The sequence below is a fragment of the Diabrotica undecimpunctata genome, chromosome 7, assembly GCF_040954645.1.
Source record: "Diabrotica undecimpunctata isolate CICGRU chromosome 7, icDiaUnde3, whole genome shotgun sequence".
Lineage (NCBI taxonomy): Eukaryota > Metazoa > Arthropoda > Insecta > Coleoptera > Chrysomelidae > Diabrotica > Diabrotica undecimpunctata.
Genome location: NC_092809.1, coordinates 123836911 through 123854332, shown reverse-complemented (window position 1 = coordinate 123854332; position 17422 = coordinate 123836911). Strand labels below are relative to the sequence as shown.

The 17422-nt window shown below is 34.0% G+C and overlaps 1 protein-coding gene across 2 annotated transcripts in view; it reads right to left on the bottom strand.

Moving 5' to 3' along the window:
- LOC140445775 (netrin-1-like) overlaps nucleotides 1-17422 on the bottom strand; it is an 879901-nt gene that overhangs the window by 262270 nt on the left and 600209 nt on the right. The window lies entirely within an intron of this gene.

Sequence of the window (17422 nt, the reverse complement as noted above, 5' to 3'; positions counted from 1 at the left end):
ACAAAAAATGGTCAAAAATTATACCACGATTTTTAGGGATGAATATAAACTTCGAGATAGAATTAAATATCATAAGACAAATAGCAATAAACAATGGCTACAATGAACAGAGAATAAACATAATTTTATACCAAAAACTGCACAAGAAAGTCCTAAAATTAGATTCCAGCAGAATCTAATACATAGAAAAGGTTTTTCTATCCCAGTACATTCTGCTTGAATACATATAAAGGCAAGATATCAACAAAAATAGTCTAACACATAAAAAAAGAATAACGCCAGCTTTCAGAACAAACAACAACTTAGGCAAATATATTAAGAACAAAGAGCCAAAAGAAAAAGCACTTAATCAGTGGTTTATTAAATAAAGCTTACATTGGTCAAACAGGTAGAACTTTTAACAAACGTATAGCAGAACACAAAAGAGCTTTCAATAATAGAAAAACAGATTCTACGTACGCACTTCACCTTCTAGATCATAATCATTATTTTAATAACCAATTTCAAATTCTTCGCAAAAAATCCTATACGTTCCTATTACCTTCATGCTTGTTTCTGGGTGCTCATTAACACGGTATAGATAAGTATTATTATTTGTACATGTTTTTGAGCGACAATTTGTTTTTGTAAAGTCCCAACTTCCATTTTTCTTAAATGACGATTAATTGTTAGAAATATGCGCCTGTCCAGTAAATTTTTATTAGGGTACCTACTTATCTGCATAACGTCTTGCTGCGGCCGCAGTACCTTGACATTCATCTAATTAAAAAATAAAGTAGAAAGTACTCAAAATACATATTTCCATAGTTGTTATTCTTACTTAAGAGGAACTGTATATCTTTCATTGCAGAAAAACTGTAATTGTTTATATTCAATCAAATTAATTCAAACAAAATTTTCGTTCACAATTACTGTCAAACCACTGTCAAGATAGAGAATAGAACAACAATTTGCCCTCTTGAATAATAAAATAGGTATATCAGTTTGTTCTGTATCCAAAGTAACAACGACATGAGTTTTCTAATAAAAATTATATTTTGAACATATTTTACGATCTATAAATTAAAACGACAAATAATACAAAACTTAATTTAAAATTTGTAATTATTTTTTAAAAATATATTTAAAAAATTAGAATAAAATTTAAAAATCTAGAATTGTCGTTGAAAAAAACATTACGTTTAATTACGTAAGTACTTATAGCCATAAATCACGACCAATTTAAGAAAAACCTCAGGACACTAACCGTAATTATCAGAAAGATCAACCGCGAACTCAGCAAAGTACAGCACTGATATTATGGGTGTTCATTAATTTTAATTTAAATTTATTCAATTTCGGGCCACATCTTAGAGGATTAGCCCGAAAATAAGGCACAAGTTTAAATAATAAAGTCACCCTCGAGAGATTACACCGTAACAAATTTGTTTCCGGTATAAAGCTGCTGCATTAAGTGCAGCTCCAGTCACCAGAGATCCCCTGTGCTTACGTCGGAAATAAAAAGCGTTGGGATAATATATTGCGCAGATTTGTTTTTAATATTAATAACGACGATATTTTAAATTTATCACACTGAGATTTAAACGGGCTGAAAAAATAAAAGTAAAACTTGGATTAGACACATTTGGTATTGTGTCAAAGAATGAGGACTGGAAAGAAGCGTATAAATTTCCTCTAACATTTACGAAAAAATCAGTACATTTATTGTAAAACTAGAAGTCATTTATTGATAAATGTTATGGAAAAGGGTCTTATACTAACAAACCGTATTAAGCTGCTGTAGGTGTTTATTAAAACAAATATTTGGCGACCAGTTTCGCTACTAGGTAGTTGAAGTGGGTCAATATGTCTAGTAGGGTTTGGTTGACGTATGTTAAAGAATATAATGTAAAGCTATATAAATATATAAATTTACAAAACAAGAAAAAGCCAACAGTTAAGATTAATGCCAAAATATGGGATAAACATTACGAAGAGATATTTAAACCTAGAGAAAGCACTCACGAATGCACAGAAGAAACATACCTGATGATAAAAACGAAATCTTAAATTCGTCATATGTGAATTTTTACGTGTGATAGGAAATCTAAGCAAAAGAAAGGAGAAGACCCAGACAAAATCCAAAATGAGCTAATAAAACGAGACGGAGAAAAACTGCAATGAAATATATGACCTAACAGTAAGGATTTGGGAAGAAAGAATGCCTGAAGAATGGAAAACAGGGTAGATATCCACACAATGCAACAAAAACCATAGAGGAGAACATTGTTAAATATCTGCTACAAAATATTACATCATTAATTAGAGAAATACTCTCAAAATACACTAGCGATCATAAAATCCGGGTCACCTTTAAAAATCACCGATATTCATTTTTAACGAGCTTTATCGTAAATAATATACAAACTAATGCATGTTTCTGAGAATTGTTGCGGTTTCCTTTGTAACAAAGAATTCCAATAGTGCCGATTTCGCGGTAAAGTGCACACTTCCCAAAATGAACGCTACCTGTAACTCGCTTGTTTTAAATGTCTCGTTTGTACTTCGACTTTCTGTTCAAATGCAACGGACAAACGTTATTATTGCCACCATTAGTGTTTATTCATGCCATTATTAGTGTTTATTTTTGACAAAAATGCCTTTGACTGTTGGCGTAAGCCTTTCTATGGTTCAACGAGTGCTTCAACGCAAAGGAGGCAAGTTTGCTAACCAGGTGACCTGGCTCTGGACGAAGAAGAACGACCAAGGCACTAGATTACCGTTTCCTTGTGTTTCAGGCTTTACGAAACCGGACCTCAACTGCGGTTATGCATCAAAATCGTCTAGAGGAAGTACGAAATCGCAATTTTAGTGTTGCAACAGTCAGAAGAAGACTTCGTTCTTCTTGACTATCTTCTCGGGTAATGGCTAGAGGACCGCCACTTCGCCGGGTGCCTCGAGTTGCACGACTAGCTGTTGCTCGACAATACGCGCATTGGGAATTAACGATTGTAGCAAAGTGTTATCTCAGATGAATCCCGTTTCTGCCTAACTGGATCCGATGGACGTGTAAGAGTTTGGAGGAGAACCGGTGAACGATTTTCACAAGCTTGCATTGCCTCCAAGAATGCCTCCAAGACTTCCACACAGAATTACCCTTCATCGAAAATGGGTCCCTAACTGCACGAAGATACATTACGGAGATTTTGGAAGAACATGTTATGCCTAACATGGCAGGGCTTGGAGAAAAGGCCGTTTTTATGCAGGACAACGTGCGACCGCACGTTGCCAGGATCAGTATGTAATACTTGGACGAAGTTGGAATTAAGAGGGTACCCTGCCAGCTAGGTCTCCGGACCTGAATCCCATCGAACATCTCTGGGACGATTTGAAAAAACGTATTCAAACCCATACGCCTCCTCCTAACAACGCACAGGAGCTTAAGGATCTGTTAGTGAGAGAGTGGAATAACATACCACAACATGTAATCCGGAGAAAAATTGAGAGTATGCCCCGTCGTCTGCAAGAGGTTATTAGAGCAAGGGGAGGCAATACACGATATTGGTCATTGAAATTTCACTGATTTTTTACCACGTTCTGTATTTTCCATTTTTTTCGTATGTCTGTTTTATCAACAATTTGATTTGTTTTCTGTTTTTTTTAATAAAAACAATAAAAAAACCATTTCTTTTTCTTTAAAACAAACATTAATGACAAATAAAAAATACATTAGCCAAAAAAAAGGGTTATTACTGCACAGAGGCAAAAATATTTAAGAACTTGAAATTTTCAAGATGAACCGGATTTTATGATCGCGAGTGTACATTGAAACTTAAATAGATGACTACAGCAGGAATTTAGAAACGGAGGTCCACAAAAGATGCAACACATATAATCACAAAGTCAATAAGAAGTGTTACGAACATAATATCGACTTATACATTGTTTTCATAGATTTCGAGCAAGTATTAGACAGCCTAATACAACCTGACCATATAGAGGCAAACATTGTGGCGTACGCTGACGGTATAGCATTGATTAGCAGAAAACTAAACAGTTTAAAGGAAGAATTTGCTATGTTGTGCAAGAAAGCATCCAAGAGGGGTTTGGCAATAAATCAAAAGAAAACAAAATATCTAATATGCTCAAGACAAAATAAAGTTAATGTGTCAATGTTAAATATATAGAACATTTTATGTATTGTGGGGTCTTAATTAACGGAACTAATGATAGTAGTATAGTAATCAATGAAAAAATTCTGGCACCAAACAGAACTTACTGAAAATACAACTTCCTCCAAGATAAAAAGCTTACTCAGAACACTAACCTGAAAATTTACAAAGCAACAATTATACCAGTAATCACATCTGAAGAGAACAATCATTCGGAGAATAGTAGGCTCACTAAACTTGGGTAATAATAAATTCAGAAATGGGATCTGTAGAAAGGAGAAATCCAGAAGCAGTAATTAAGAAAATCACCAAATGGTGACAAGTATCAGGCAGACCACGGGGAAGATCGAAAACGAGATGGAAGAACCAGATAATTGTGGAACTTAAGAAAATAGTAGACAATGGAAAACCATAAGCAAAAATCACTCCGCTGTGAGTTTAGATGCCATGACGATGATAATGATTCCCACATATCTAGCAAAGATTATGTGTGTCTATCAAACAGAAAAAAATGGTTGGACACAACGACACTAACGGAGAAAAGAGAGGTGGTCATACTATAGGGAAAAGAAAGATTGACTTTATGAAGTTCAACCTACTCGTAGAAAGGAATAAAATTTTACCGAAAAAAAGAGGCGATATATCTGGATGTTTAACTCGATGACCGATTTAATTTCACAAACCACAGAGAGAGTGTTGTCAAAAGAGCTGAGCTTTAACAAAGATAATGCGAATATAGGTGAGCCTAGTTCATACAGAACGAAGATATATTTTTAAATATAGTACACTCTACAGTTCTTAATGTGATCCCAGTCTGAGAGGAAGTACTAAAGAAAAAAAGTACATCTAAATGATGATAAGGACGCAAAAAACACTACTAAGGGCGGTAAACGCTTATAGGGCATCAAACAATTGCTGAAACAGTGATAGCACCAATCCAGTTAACACTAAAGAAGAGGAATTATATAGAATATCAGGAAGGAAAGAAAAAAAATAGTGTGAGACAGTGACAGACAGAGTGGTCCAAAGAAAGAACTAAAGCAAATTAGACGGGCACGAAATACTTAACAAATTAAAGAGACAGATGACTATCGATGCGTAATGTGTGGGTTGGAGGATAACGCATAACATTACGTTTTTTCATGAAGTCAATTCAGCCAGGAAAGGGAAAAACTGATAAAAAAATAGGACAGATCACAATAGAAAACATGATAACGAAAACCAGAGCTAGCACAGAATACTTTAACATAATGGTAAGGACTATCACATAAATTATAAAAAATAAAGCAGAATATGAGAGGATGCTACAAAATAGTCAAAACTAATAGAATAAATTAAAATTAACAAATGGGACAGAGACAAAAGCGATAAACTCGATGTTACACTCTATAACGGTAGTCCCGAGTATGCCGTAGGAAATAGAGGTGTTTAGTGGGTAAGGTCAGGTTGGCACAGGTCGCGTGAAGTACCTGAAGTTCTACACTACCCTAGAGCAAAATTAAAGGCGCTAGGATGAGCATGCGCGTCACCTCTTTAAAAAAAGGGTTTCTAGGTGGTACCCTGTAGATTTTTTATAAGGGAACCTTTTTAAAAAGATAGCACAAAAAAAACGTAGGGGGATACAATTTCCCCAACGAGGCAAAGCAGCTGCTCCTCGGATTATTTTCCTTTTCTTTAATAATAAACGCGATAATATAACGCGATAAGACTGTCAGATAATAAAAGATTTTAACACATTATTTTTTTCTATTAGTCCATAAGAAGCCTTGAGGATATTATAAATTATGCACAATATCAAAACACCTTGCCATACTTTCTCGTGCAAGAATAGTCTACTTTACATAATTTGACATATTTTTAAAATATATACCTATATCTGTCTGTAGTCATCAATAAAGCACGAAGAGATAAAGTTTAGTATTCTTCACGACCAGTTAATTACGAAATAATCAAGTTCTTAAAATTTATGGTCATTATCAGAAATAAAAGCAACGAAATATTTTAGTTGATAATTCTCATTTAGTTTAAAGTTCATTTTAGTGTCAATTTTTTGATTAGGATACGGTTATAGATGAGCCATTAATTTATTTCTCACGATACGTATTCGGAAAACGTTGTTAATAGAAATTAACCAGACCAGCGCAAATGAATGAATTCTAATGAGTACGAATAGAATGCGTTTTTAAAATCGATTATGCCCATGTACTAGGTGGTGTTTATATAAAAATGTATTAAATTTATTGAATTATAACTAGTTGTATCAACTTGTTGACAAGTACAATTATCATGTCACCTCTTGAGGAATGTGCATATGGTATTGTTAAAGGTGCTTTTAACATAAAGTGGTTCGATCCACATTGTATACTCGTACATATTTTTAATATTATGATCTTGACGTTGAATGATAAAGTCTATAATGGATCGTAGGCTCTTAGTAGGCTGTATCCATGTATATTTATGTATATCATTGAGGGAGTAGAAAACTTTTAAAATTTTTAAAGGAAAATTTTCACAAAAATCAGGCTTACGAAAAGGCTTATTCGACCAGACGCAGGCATTCATTAATAATTTCAGAAAGTGCGAGTGAGAGATAAGATAAAAGTTTAAGTTTGAGATAAGAGTAGACGGGAGGATTATAATAGTTGTATTAGACTTACTTACTATAGTAGAGGAGTGTCTTGAGTTAATGTTACGTAGCGAGATGAACTAGAACTTCACGAATGTTATGAATGCACGAGCGATTATAGGGAGAAAAAAATACAATTAAGCAGTTATAGCATAGATGGAGACCAATAGATATGACGAAGAATAGACGAGAGTGGAGGAAATATGGTAGTATATACATCTATAGATGTTTTAACTGATTTTCAGCAATAGATAAAAGTTTTTAGTAAATAGGATATACTGAACTTTGGATATACCGGAGAATGTTGAGAATTCCATGCACTGCCAGGGTCACCAATAAGAAAGTACTGAGAAGGATGGGTCGAGACAACAAATTGTTGAGAACAATTAAAGTACGCAAGACTGCTGCATACATGGATACATACTGAGCAATTATAAATATAGTCTTCTGCAGGTCATCATGCAGGGTAGAGTCGAAGGCAAAAAGGAAATAGGTAGAAAGAGGAAGTCATGGCTGTGAAATATTCTAGACTCGACAAACATGACTGTAGACGAATTATTCCACGTTGCAAAAGACAGAGCTTTTAAGCTTTTAAAAATGTGGTCGCCAACCTCCGTTAATGGGGACGGCATAAGAAGAAGAAGAAGTAAATAGGATATTCCACACTACCATTCGTAGTATGTCAGATATTAGGATACTTTTTAAAGATTTGTACCTCTTGTAAAAACACCTAGTAAATAAAATATTTGTTTCCATCTACCATCAGAGAAACGTCAATAATGAGAAAATCAATAATATCGTTGTCCCCATTTTGAACAGATTGTATATCGAATTTTGTTTATACACATTTATAAACAATTGAAATAATTTTTTCGGTAAACTTTCGCTGGCTTTGGTTATCGTTTTCATTGTATTAACAAAGTTAACCTTTCATCAGTTTTTAATTAAAAATTAAACGTAACTAAAAGTATAATAAACCGATCTTGCACAGCGACCTTGAGAATTTCTGTGCAATGACCCACTATACTTTTTTGGTACAAAATGTAGAAAATATTCCTACACATCAGTAAAATTGTAAATTTACGACTCCACATTCCTTACATAAAAACTTGGCCTTATCGGCATGCATCTGTATCATTCTACTAAAAGTTATAGCAATAATTTCAAGTTTTCATACTTTAACCTTCCCTGTAGACAAGCATATACAGAACGTGACTTAATTCTTCTTTTTAAACCCACTTTTTTGACTCGCGTTATTTATTGAGCATTTAGTTCATCTTTGGGCAATGCCGGTTTTATAAATAGACCATTATGCTGGTAAAGAACTATACAATATAAATGCGGTGGTGTTTTACACGGCCTAGTGGTTTTTATTGATAATAAATTCACTTTAGTTCTCGTAAAAGGGACATTGTCTTCCGGTGGTATTACGATAGGCAAAAAGCATTCAAGTATTTAAACGATCATCGTAAAATTATATAAGAAAATTTTTATTGATATTGTGTATGTCATCGAATATTGACCGTCCAAAACTAGAGTAAATGAGAACAGCAAAAGATCATAAAAACTACAAATGCTCTTTTAACTTGGACAAATATGCACACGAAAAATGTATAGCCTCAACGCTAAATAAAAAACATAGAAAACGCCAATAAACTAAAAACTTACGAATGAAAAAATTAAGTATGTAGTGTTAACAATCTACTCTCTGACATGGACAGACTAAACATTACTATCATGGGGGCGAGTGAAACAAGATGGCCAAACAAAGGGAATTTCATTGCAAATGGTTACGCCGTTTATTTTTCTGGAAATCAAGACCATATGCATCGAAATGGAGTAGCAATAATTATCAAACAGCATATTAATAAGTATGTCACTAACTTCATCCCAATATGAGACAGAGTAATTTTAATACAGCTGAATGCTAAACCTGTAAATATAAATATCATCCAAGTTTATGCTCCCACTGCTGACGCAGATGAGCAGAATATTGAAGAATTCTACCATCAAATAGAAGAAGTGCTAAAAATAACAAAGAAACACGAAGCAATAATAATTATGGGTGACTTTAACGCTAAAGTTGGACAGAAGGTGACGCAGACGCAGGGCATCACCGGAAAGTTTGGCTTGGGAGAGAGAAATCAAAGAGGTGAACGTCTAATAGAATTCTGCCAAGAAAATGACTTCGCCATTACAAATACCTGGTTTTAACTTCCAGAAAGGCGCCTCTACACGTGGAAATCCTCTCAAGATGGACATCAAGGCAGAATAGTACGGAACCAAATAGACTACATCCTATTAAACCACCGATTTCGAAACAATATTAAAGATGTAAACACTTACCCCGGCGCTGACATAAACTCAAATCACAATTTACTCTGATCCAAAATACAAATTAAATTAAAGAAATTAGCAAAGCCAACTAAGCCTTGTAAGATATATCTCGACCCCCTGGAAAACCCTCAAACGCGCGAACACATATCACAGCAGATAAATAGTAAAATACACAGAATATCAAATATACCAAATGAAAACAGAACCATTAACGAATGCTGGTATGATATTCAAAACTCGATTTTAGAGAACGTACAAGAGTCTTTGAAAACACCTACCATGTTTGCAAAAAATGAGTGGATGACACAAGAAATTCTAGACCTGATGGAAGTTCGACGGCAACACAAAAATAGAAATATTATCGAATACCGTGAAATCAATAAACGCATAAAAAGAAAAATTAAGCAAGCCAAAGAATCATGGCTTAAGAATTTATGTAAAGAAATAGAAGACCTCCAAAAAAAGCATGACAGTTTCAACCTCCACAAGAAACTTAAATATACTGCCGGAATTAGAAAACAGGAAAATGCTCACATACTTAAAAAGCGCGGACGGAAAAATTTGTGATCACGAACAACAGTGCAAATAATGGGAGAGATACATCACTGACCTTTTTGACGATGCTTCTAGAGAAAATGCTCCAAATACTGCCTGTGACAACCAGTTAGACAGAGGTCCCAGTATACTGAATTCGGAAGTCAAAAAGGCAATACAGCAAGCCAAAAACAATAAAACACCTGGATCAGATCAAATCCCTGCTGAGCTACTTAAACTTTTGGATAAGGAAAGCATTGCCTGATTAACCACTTTCTTCAACAAAATTTAGAACGAAGGAAAAATACCAGACGATTGGTTAGAGTCACTGTTTATAACATTACCAAAGAAAAGCAGGCCCACCAAATGCAGCGATTTTAGACTAATCAGTTTGATGAGTTACATACTTAAGATACTCCTACGAATTATACAAAACCGAGTATTCCTTCTATGCGAAAGTAGGATGGGTAATAAGCAATTTGGATTTAGAAACGGTCTAGGAACTAGAGAGGCACTATTCTGTATGCGCGTTCTATTACAAAAAAGTTGTGAATTCCGAAAGAATGTTTATGTTTCTTTCATCAACTTCGAGAAGGCGTTCGACAGAGTACAACACGATACACTTTTCGATTGCCTACGGGCAGCAGGACTTGACCACTATGATATAAGACTGCTGAAATACTTATATTACAATCAAGTAGCCTCTATCCAAATTGAAGACAGTCCGACTGAAAAAATACCCATCAAACGTGGAGTACGGCAGGGTTGTGTTTTGTAATCCACTCTTTTTAATCTGTACAATAAAGAAATCTTTAGGGAGGCTTTGGATGACAGACAAGAGGGAGTAAGACTAGGTGGAGAAGTAGTCAACAATATTAGATACGCTGACGATACAGCCATTCTTGCAGAAAATTTACAAGATCTCCAAACATTACTAAATCTAGTCAGTGAAGCAAGCTATCGAAGAGGCCTAAAAATCAACATTTCAAAAACAAAGTGGATGGCAGTTGGAAAGATCAATATAGATCAAGGTCTGATTTTTCTTATTGGAGAGGAGATCGAAAGGGTAAATCATTTCAAATACCTTGGCAGCTGATTAAATGTAAATTGTGACTCTGATGAAGAGATAATAACCAGGATCGAAATATCACGTAAGGCTTTTATGACCTGGAAACCAGTTTTCTGCAACAGAAACCTGTCGATGAATATTCGTAAGAAGGTCCTGAAATGTTATGTGTGGTCCATCTTATTGTATGGTTGTGAGACATGGACGTTAAAAACCACAATGCTAAACAAGTTAGAAGCATTTGAATTGTGGTGCTATAGACGAATCCTAAAAATATCGTGGCTTTCGCACACTTCCAATGAAAATGTTCTTCAAATGATCAATTCAGAACGTCTGCTCATAAACACCATAAAGAGGAGAAAAACAGAATACTTCGGCCATATAATTAGAGGACCTAAATACCATCTACTTCGCCTTATAATACAAGGACAAGTGGAAGGAAAGAGATGGATTGGTCGAAAGAAACTTTCATGGCTGCGTAATATTAGACAATGGTGTGGTTCCACAGTAGAAGAATTATTTCGCGCAGCAGCCGACAGAGAAAGGTTTCAGGAAATTTTAAACATGATGACGGCCAACGTCTGAATACGGACACGGCACCCAAAGAAGAAGAAATGTTAACCAAGAATAAAATTTATAAATATCACAATAAAAAAAAATTATGAAATATCTTAATTCTGCTGATCAAAACAGAGGCTTCCAAGACACCGCTAAGACAGTTTTCTGACAAAAACTTACATGATACTGGTCAATCACCAATTTTAAGTGATTCAAACGGAACTATATAGTTCAGGGGCCAGGGCTGTTTCATGGCCATCAAAGTCCACGGAGTTTCAGATTGTATTTATGTTTTTTGACCCGCTGACCTCGCTGAATTTCAAACTTGCTTTTGTATGGAAAGAAAGAGGAATTTGTTATAAATAATTTAATTGTTTAAATAGTTATACATGATATAATAAATGATGTGTACCCAACTTTAATGGATTTCTTATGTATTTTCTTACTTATTTTCTATCTTGAGTGTGTATTAATATTATATTGATATAAGTACGTACTACAATTTTTATTTAAACCATTTCACTGTTGAAACTAGTGTCTTTTTGAAGTTCTTCTTTATTGACCTCGTTATAAATATTTTAACAATTTTTGTTTTTTGTTTGTCACTTTTGCAATAATAAATACACGAGACTCCAACTGACAAACATAGATATTTTTTCGAACACGTTCCATCAGTGCAACTAAGGGGGTAGTCTTCCAAATGGGGTAAGAATACATATAATTTTTTGGGTGATAATAAATTATTTTGTGTTTTCCATCCAAAAGTTTCCGGGTTTAAAAAAATTACTAATTTAATTAAACAGTTTGTTTGTGTAAAAAACACCTTTCCGAATGCTTGCAGAATTTTTAATTTATTTTTCGATTATTTTCTTTCGATTAGGTTTATGTTTTTGGAAAATAATGCACAAATTCAAATTAGTATGTTATTTTCCATACTTTCATTAAACACATAGAATATACGTTCTAAATGTATGTTCTTGACATATAAGTAGAAAGGTGGCCACTTGAGCGTATTCTGATCTTTCATTCTAAGCGTATCATCAGAGCGACATATGCAGTTGCTCTAGTTTCGTTTGCTTAGTTTCTTCAAGTAAGAAATCTTATGATTTCTATTGTTGTTATAACTTTGTTATAAAAAATAATATTTTGAGTATAAATAAGGTTTAGTTTTAAAGCTGGTAGTTTTTCCTTTAATTTGAGGTCTTATAAATATATTTTACTCACAATACAGCCGAGTTACAAGTGAACAATCGCCTGAATGACGTAATTTTGCAATATCTCCGGTTCTAGTTTTTGGATCAATGTTTAAAAAACATCATTTTGTAAAGAAACTAATTATTCTTCTTTCTTCTTGTATGTAGGCTTTAAAGCCTGTTTCTTCTTCAATATCAGCCTCCTAAATTGTTTAAATTGTCGCACCATCTTTTTCTTGGTCTGCCAATACTTCTTCGTCCATTTGGTGACTTATCTCGTGCTATTCGTACTATCCTATCCTCTGCCATTCTACTAATGTCTTCATTCCACTCCTGTTTTCGTTTTGTCACCCATCCATTTATGTCTTTTATGTTGCATGCTCTTCTTATGTTTTCGCTTCTCCCCCTATCCAACAGATTTTTTCCTGATATTCGTCGGAGTATTTTCATCTCTGTTGTTTCTTGTAGTCGTCTCGTTTTAGATGTGTCAGGTCTTGTCTCCGCCGTGTATGTTAATATAGGTCTAATTGCTGCTTTATAGATTCTTGTTTTTGTGTCTTATCTTAGGTGTTTGTTCTTCCAGATCGTGTCATTAAGAGATCCTACAGCTTTACTTGCTTTTAAGCTTTGTTGTCGTACTTCTTCTTCAATATCTCCGTAACTAGTTATATCTATTCCCAGATATCTAAACCTTGCTTCCTGCTTTATTATTTTCCCATCAAATTCGATTTTACATCGTAGTGGGTATTTAGATGTTATCATATTGTATTTCTTGGCTGTTGTATTGAAGATGTGTGTTAATCTTTGGAGGTCGTCTTCTGCCTCGGCCATTAAACTTTTTGTAAACTTTTGTAAGCTTTCCATCCTTTTTATAAACTGTTCCCAGTGTTCATTTTTCGTGCTTCTTACCAACTGCTTTGTTTCATTTCGTATTCTTTTATAGGTGTCTCAGGATTCTGGGGTATTTGACGTTTTGTACTTCATGTAGGCCACTCGTTTCTCTTTACATTTTTCTTTTATTTCTTTTCGGAACCATGGTGTATTGTTACAACAAATAAATTGTTTATTACAAATTCCCGTTATTTTCAACGCAAAAGCAAGTTTGAAATTCAAATTCAGCAGCTCTAAATGCATACACATACACTCTAAAACTTTGTGAACTTTGATCGGTCATGGACCAGCCCTGCCACCTACACCAATAAAACTAATATCAATCAAAAAGAAGGACTAGATGACGAAAAGAACAATTGACCTAATAGACTCTCGAAGATATAAACAATAGGTTGAGAAGAAAGGCAAATTCTAGACAAAGAAATACCAAAGGCTTGTAAGGAAGACAAAACTATGCATATTAAACGAGAATGCGAAGAACTTGAAGAGCATGCAAACAGCAGTAGACCAGGCGAAGTTTACAACAAAGTTAAGTATTTCTCTAGAGAATTCAAACCACTAATACTGACCATACAGTAAACCTAGAACGCTGATATGCTCGAATGCACAGTTGCTTAGTCCTTTTTAGACTATGAGCGGGGTCGTTCATAGAGGTAAAAAACAGAAGAAGGTTGAGCACAAAACAATAAAAAGAACAAGGAAAAGAATATGTCTTAAAAAAGGGCGCCAATGTTTTTAAATATTTAAATCCTAAAAAATACAAATGGTATATTCATGAAACAAAAAAAGAAGTACAATTATTATAAAAATTAAAAATGGTGAAATTCACTATATCAACATATATTTCCAAAATCATAGATATTACTAAGTAATTAAATAAAGCAATCAAATATCAATAAAGTTATAACATCTTATAAAAAATATGAGAACGGTCTTCACTAAGCTACATCCTCTCTGCAATGGATTAACTGTTGAAAATAAAAATCATGCAATTAAATAATGTATCAATAATATATAATATAATAATATATAATAAAAGATTTTAAATATTAAAATTTCGTAATCACGTAAACCAATTTAGTCTCCATAATTAGATCATTTTTTCCTAACTTGAAAGTAGCATGACTTGACTTGGTTTTAATATAAAAAGAATTTACTCACAATCATTTACATATTATTTTAATAATATTAATTGGGTGGTGGTCTAGGTCTAGGTCTAGGTACCGAAGCTTCAATAAAAGAGGGCTTCCGTCCAAATTGTGATACAAAAGGGGGCTCTATACTAGGATAAAAGTAGCCTCCAAATTAGGATGATCGTCTCTAACTAGGACCAACTAGAAAGTGAGGAGCCTCAAATTAGGATAAGAAGAGCCACAATATTAGGATAAAGGCCGCCTATAAATTAAGAAGAACTTGATTTCCCAATTAGAACAAACTTGGATTCCAAATTAGGACTCAAATTAAATGACAATATACAAAACCAAATATGCGAAGAAATATAAGATACAAATATAAAGAAACAAAAGGCACAGAAAAAGATCTTACCCATAATAGGGGTCTCAAGCACACGTAGAACAGTCGTTGACATCTTGATAAAAGCCGAAGAAAATGGAATTGAAAAGGTATGCCTTTCTTTACATACAAAAAATACTGTAACAGAAATACTGAGACAGAATCAGTATCTTTAGTGACTTCGGTAGAAGCTTTAAAGAGATTGTGTGAGTGGTCAAACAGGTGTTTCTAGACTCTAGGTGCTAACAATAAAACAAAATTTTATTAGTACGGCAAAAAGTGATTTCTTGAGAAATACTTACAAAAATTAAACCTATATACTGATTCTTTTTATAAAATCCAGTAAAATACACGGAATTCTTACAAAATGCAATGTAGCAACTTTTTGACATGTTACAATACAAATTATAATTAAGAATGGAGAAACAATAACAGGTGTCACAACAATTTTCTGAAGTATGGAGACAATACTACGAAAAACTGTTACCTGACATTAATGAAGCTTCAATTTTAAGAGCAGAAATGAAAGAGGCCGTACGATCTTTTAAAAAAAGAAATAATTAAAACAATGGGTGCAATCTTCTTCTTCACCTGCCATCACCGCGACGGAGGTCGGCAATCATCATAGGTATTTCGACTTTAGTGATTGCTGCTGTGAAAAGTTCATTTGATATATTATATCCGTACCACCCTCTCAGTTTCTGGCGTAATCTGTAACGATATTTTTAGAATTCTTCTATATACCCATAACTTCGAATCATTCCAGCTTTTTAACTGATGATTTAAGCTTTGATTCTATATAAGAAAGTCGAGAAAACGTAGCACTTTGCCAACCAACTCTTAGCTCAAACTTTAAATCTCTTGTACTAAGCACTCTTCTCATTTTGAGGAAGTTTTCCCGAGCATTTTCTATTCTAATTTTAGTTTACTGTCACAAGTATATAATGTCATACATATATAGTAAATATAGTATGGGTCTTAAAATACTACCCTTTGGGATTCCTGCTTTGATTGGTCGTAGTTCTAAATATTCGCCTTCCTGTTTAACTGTAAAACTTCTATCTTCCAAATGTGACTGTCTTGCAAGACATAGTGCATGCAAAGATTTATTTTGAGTTTTAGTAACAAGCCTTTGTGCCACATCTTATTGAATACTTTTGCTATATCTAGAAATATCTTCTTTTGCTTTGTGTGTCGTGTTTTTTTTAAGCGTTGGCCATTGTCGTATTAACATGCTGATGAAATATTTCTGGGTCGGCAGCTAGATGAAACAATTACTCGACCATTGGACCTGTCCATTGTCTAATGTTACGTAGCCAGGACAGTTTTTTTTTTCAGTCCCAGCGTTTTCCTTCGATTTTGCCCTAAATTATCAACCGGAGTAAACGATATTTAGGTTCTCTCATTATATGACCGAAGTATTGGACCTTTCTTATTTTGATGATTTTCATCAATTCTCGCGCTTTGTGCATGGTCTATAGCACACGCTCGTTAGAGATGTGAACTGTGCACAGGATTTTGAGCATCCGACGGTAACACCACAACTCAAGCACTTCAATTTATTAAGATTTTTTAATTTGTTTTCCAGGTTTCACACCCATAGAACAGAGCGGACCAGACGTAGCACTTCAATACTCTAAGATGTGTGATCAATGACAGACTTCTACTGCACAATATAGGACGAGAGGTAAAGCTTTTTCGTAAAAGTTCCATTGTGGTCAAAATTTTCTCGTCACTTTTAACCCTGCAGTCATTCCAACTATCTAGATATCTAAAGTATCTAGGAAAATACCTAAGCATATTTTATTCTCTTTTCGTGATATCTCTATAATATTTGTTATGCGATGTATTTGGTCTATTTCTGAGTGTTTATTACGAAATCCAAATTGATGGGAAGGAATAATTTCTTTGTGATCGAGTGTAGGTTGTATTCTTATTAGCAACATCTTCTCAAATAATTAGGAGAGAATTGGTAGCAACAATATTGGTCTGTACAATTCTACTTTATTTACTGGTTTCCTGGTTTGGGAATCATGATTAGTTCAGTTGTTTTACAAGTTAGGTTTGTAAGCTCTACGGTGGCCTTCCTAGGTAATTTTTTTAAAGTGTAGGATTTCTCCTGTTATTAAATCAAATCCCGGAATCTTTTTGAAATTGATATTGTTTTTGATTACTTTTTGTTACTTCTTCAGGTGTAATAGCTTTAGTAGTCTTTGATCAGTATTGTTCACAGCGTGTTCAGTACTCTCATCATCATCATTTTCGGCTTGACGGCTATTTTCCATTTCATAATTGTGAAATAGATTCTCTAAGTATGAAGTAAATATGTTTGCGTTTTGTTTTTGTCACGTGCCAAGGTCTTCTTTTCTAATCAGCGAAATATATTGCATTTGTCTATTTATTCTTTTTGTACATTTCAAAAACGAGTAGTCAGTGGTTTGGTCGTCTGTCAGATCGTTTAGGTGTGAGTTTATTGATTCATTTTTGATAATATCTATTTCTCTTTTCACCTGTGGGGTTAGGTTGTTTAATAGATTTTTATTTTCTGCAGTTC